The following is a 5,040-nucleotide window of genomic DNA, read 5'->3' on the forward strand; positions in this document are numbered from 1 at the left end:
CATAATGCTTCTGAAAATTCTCTTTTAGTATAAATAACTTGTCCTCATTTATACTCTTAAAAGGTAAAATTTACATGATCATTTGAGAAGAAAATGTTAAGGATCTATTTGGAGTTGGTAAAATGATATGCAAACAAAGAAATATATTAGTACCATTGTGTGAGGTCCATAATGGAGAATAGGGAGCAATGCAATAACACATAAGGATCTCAAGTGTGAATGTCCTAAAATCAATGCAGAAAATAGATAAATGCTTGGAATAAAGATTAAAGGATATACAATCAAACCCTGATAGATTTAGTCAAATAATAAATGAAAGCAAGCACAATAACTTACTTCAATGGTGAAAAATTACAGAATATATTCTTCAGCAAAAATAGACACTAATGGCAATAACAGTTTCTTTTTTTAAACATCTTTATTGGAGTATAATTGCTTTACAATGGTGTGTTAGTTTCTGCTTTATAACAAAGTGAATCACCTATACATATACGTATATTTCCATATCTCCTCCCTCTTGCGTCTCCTTCCCATCCCCCCATCCCACCCCTCTAGGTGGTCACAAAGCACCGAGCGGATCTCCCTGTGCCATGCAGCTGCTTCCCACTAGCTATCTGTTTTACATTTGGTAGTGTATATATGTCCATGCCACTCTCTCACTTCGTCCCAGCTTACCCTTCCCCCTCCCCGTGTTTTTACATGCCTATGCATTTGTGTTTTTCTCAGCCACTTAAGACAGAGGAATAAGTAATTGTATTTTGTGGCATAATGCACATAAAATGATAAGGTTTAGTGTGGTAGAATTGACTTTAGAAAAGTAAAAATGAAAATGCATTGTTTGTTGAATGAAAAAATGATTAAATTCATTTACAAGATAAAGAGAACATGTCATAACTATTTTATACCTCCTAGAAGACTTTTGAAGAAGACTTTAATTTCACTCTTGAAATAGCTGAACAAGACAAAAGAAAGACATAGTGGGAAGGGATGACCTTGCATCTTCTTAAATAACTATGACATATGAAAAGACTTTTCGGATTGTTTGGCTCATTCCAGTTACAAAGAACAAAAATATGTGGCAGTTTTCTAAGCCAATTGTGGGTTATTATGAGGACAAACAAAAATGTAAGGAAGAATAGCAAAGTATTCTGGAAGAGGATCAGCCTAGACTCCCAGTGAAGTGGATAGTTTTTCAAGACGCATAACAAGTGATCTTATTGTCCTCTCTTCACAGTAGCAACAGCAACAGGCATATTTTGTTCTTTATTCACACTATCTGTCATGATGGCAACTCGGATATCTTTTCCTTTATTGATTTATTCTGTTGTCATTACTAATAAACTCTAAGTAAGGTTTTTCTGCAAATTTCACAAGAGAATATATCTGATTGGTTGAAAATTCTTCATCCAGTATACAGTGATCTGTTTCTTAATCTGTGCACATCATTGGCCTCTGGCTAAGCCATAGATGACCTCTTTTTGATGGGTCATTGACTCAAACCTAAACAACTATAGTCAGGATAGTGAGTTCAATTTATGGCTTAGGAATAAAGACAGCTTGAAGAAGCTTTTCTTAAAAAGAGGTAGTATCAAAAGGCATTAAGGAACTCAGTTTCTGGTGTATGACAAAAATGAGGACTGAGACAACCATAGGTATGAAAACTCAGGTAACTAATGTATTATGAGTCTAAATTTCCTCATCTGTTAAATGCGGATTCATCAAAATATTTTCTGAATCTCTACTGTGTACTAGGTACTCTTCTGGGCACTCGAAAAATAATTTTGTTCTCCAGTGAAAAATAGAGCCCTCTTGGAACTTATATTCTGGTGTGGGAAATTATGGATGAAATAAGTAAACAACACAGGAGGTTCAAAAGTGATTAAATGCTATGAGGAAAAATGACATATACATAGAGAACAGGATAAGAAGGATTAGGGGTGCTTAGTGGGGGTGTTGCAAAGATTAATAGGATGATCATTTCAGTGAGAACGTGTACAGTTGAGCAAACACTTTTGAAGGAAGTAAGGTATTGTGATTTTTTAAAATATTGATTATTTCAAAAGTTAATGATGATTTTGGAAAGATGCTTCTACTGCACTGGTATTCTAAACATAAAACAATCTAGATTACTACTTATTCTCCGAATACCCTTAGACGATACAGCCTCCATTCATTCACACATTCTTTTCTCTCTACTATGAGTAATTCTTACCCAGCAACGGTAAAGTATCAAAAATATTATTTTCTTGACTAGGTCCACATCAAGTGTTATCTGCTGTTTCATGAAGTCTTTCCTGACACCCAATGTACACATCCTTTTTTAAATTATCGACCCAACCATCTAATCATTAATTCCACCTACAACATTGATGAAATTCCTGCTATGTGCCTAGTGAGTGTTACTTCTCGGAGTGACAAACATGAGTAAAAAGAATACTTAAGCTCAAGTAGTCTAAAGTCTAGTTACTATCTACTTTGATGCTGTCTTACAGTATTTCCAATATTTCATTTCACACTTTCATTATTTGTGTTATTCCTATTTAGTTGTTAGATCATGGGCTTTCATGAGACCAACCTGAACTTGCGTCCTGGTTCCCAACTTTTTCTTTAGTTCAAGTGCAAAGTTTTTATTATTGTTTTTAATTTTAAAAGTAAAATCCATAACTTCCTTAATCTACTAAGAAAGCATTACAGTAATATATAAACTTTAAAATGATATATAAAAAAGAGAAAGTTATATATTCTCTCATTTGTGAATACTGATGTAAAAAACCTTAAAAATGGGCTTCCCTGGTGGCGCAGTGGTTGAGAATCTGCCTGCTAATGCAGGGGACACGGGTTCGAGCCCTGGTCTGGGAAGATCCCACATGCCGCGGAGCATCTAGGCCCGTGAGCCACAACTACTGAGCCTGCGCGTCTGGAGCCTGTGCTCCGCAACAAGAGAGGCTGCGATAGTGAGAGGCCCGCGCACTGCGATGAAGAGTGGCCCTCACTTGCCGCAACTAGAGAAAGCCCTCGCACAGAAACGAAGACCCAACACAGCCATAAATAAATAAATAAATAAATAAATAAATAGATAAGTAAGTAAATAAATAAATAGAAGGTGGTGCTCTTTTAAAAAAAAAAAACCTTAAAAATACTAGTAAATCAGTTCAAATTACAATAATAATTAATTCCTAGGGCATATTACCCCAAGAACATGTGGATTATTGAGTTTTAAGGTATCATCTAATGTACTGCGTTATGCTAATGAATTAAAGAAACAAAAACAACTTGTAATTTTATTGGTAGATGAAGGAAAATATTTGATAAACAAACGGCTAACATATATTAACGGGGAGGAAGAGGAGAAGGGCGCAGGGGTGGGAGCTGTTGATGAAGCTACCACAGCAAAAGTTCTCCCCCCTCCCCCTTCCCCTCCTCTTAAGGCCCCTAGAAAGGTTGCAGCTGCCACCACCTGCAGTCAGTGACCTCGGCACCCACCGGCGGATAGAGGGAGGAATCAACAGCTTGGAAATTCGGCCAAGTGATCTGGCAGGATGGGCATTTGCCTGACCTATTTTATAGAGGAATTGGATGGCATACGTGATTGAGGTGGTACTGTGGGTCTCTGAAGCCTATGAAAGGTAGAAATTCAACCATGATTTCTTTTTCAATTCTACAGCATTCCCTTCCTTGAAGTCTTCATTTTTACATTAGTCTCAGGCAGTTATACGTAAGCATGAACATTGAGGACAAACTGGAAGGATTATTTAAATGTGGCCGCATGGATGAAATGCAGTCTTCCAGGGCAATGGTTGTAATGGGTGGAGTGTCTGGCCAGTCTACCGTGTCTGGAGAGCTGCAGGAGTCAGTGCTTCAAGATCGGAGTATGCCTCACCAGGAGATCCTTGCTGCAGATGAAGTGTTAACAAGAAAGTGAAATGAGACAACAGGATATGATATCTCATGATGAACTCATGGTCCATGAGGAGACAGTGAAAAATGATGAAGCGCAGATGGAAACACATGAAAGACTTCCTCAAGGACTACAGTATGCACTTAATGTCCCTATAAGTGTAAAGCAGGAAATTACTTTTACTGATGTATCTGAGCAACTGATGAGAGACAAAAAACAAATCAGAGAGCCAGTAGACTTACAGAAAAAGAAGAAATGGAAACAACGTTCTCCTGCAAAAATCCTTACAATAAATGAAGATGGATCACTTGGTTGGAAACCCCCTAAATCTCATGTTTGTGAGCGCTGCAATGCTGCCTTTAGAATGAACTATCACTTACAGAGATATGTCTTCATTCATACAGGTGAAAAACCATTTCAATGTGACATGCGTTTCATACAGAAGTACCTGCTACAGAGACATGAGAAGATTCATACTGGTGAAAAACATTTCGCTGTGATGAATGTGGTATGAGATTCATTCAAAAATATCATATGGAAAGGCATGAGAGAACTCATAGTGGAGAAAAACCTTACCAGTGTGAATACTGTTTACAGGTGATGCGACAAACCATGCTTCTGCCACATCAACACAGAACTTTTTGGATCAAGTGACTTCTCAGAAGAAAGCTGAGGCTCAGTCTGTCCACCAAGCTTATCAAATGAGCTCTTTTCCGTGCTCCATATCACGGATCCAGAGCTGGAATAGCTCCTCAGTTTAGCACTGCCAATGGACAGGTGAACCTTCGGGGACCAGGGACAAGTGCTGAACTTCCAGAACTTCCCTTGGTGAATGTAAATGACAATAGAGCTAGGATGACATCCTCATCTGATGCCACAACTGGCCAGACTTCTGGCTAAAAAAAATGTGTAAATAATACTGGCACTTTAGAACAGATTAATCAAGAGTGGGGTTACCCTGTAAAATGGAGTGCTGTACGGATTTAAGAGCAATGCGTTAAAACAAGTTAAGCTGATATGAATAGCAAGATAATCCAATAACTGCATTTTGTTTGGTTAGTTAGCATTCTTTGAACTGCCTTACATGTTGTCACCTTTATAGAAGCAATGCATTATTTGTTTTAGATCAGATTTGTTTTAAA

The 5,040-nt window shown here is 37.6% G+C and overlaps 1 pseudogene; it reads left to right on the forward strand.

The window, feature by feature from the left end:
- The first annotated feature begins 3,721 nt into the window (after nt 1-3,721).
- On the forward strand, nt 3,722-4,798 carry LOC133099707 (zinc finger protein 148-like; annotated as a pseudogene).
- Nucleotides 4,799-5,040: the final 242 nt, after the last annotated feature.

The sequence above is a fragment of the Eubalaena glacialis genome, chromosome 1 (genome assembly GCF_028564815.1).
Source record: "Eubalaena glacialis isolate mEubGla1 chromosome 1, mEubGla1.1.hap2.+ XY, whole genome shotgun sequence".
Classification (NCBI taxonomy): domain Eukaryota; kingdom Metazoa; phylum Chordata; class Mammalia; order Artiodactyla; family Balaenidae; genus Eubalaena; species Eubalaena glacialis.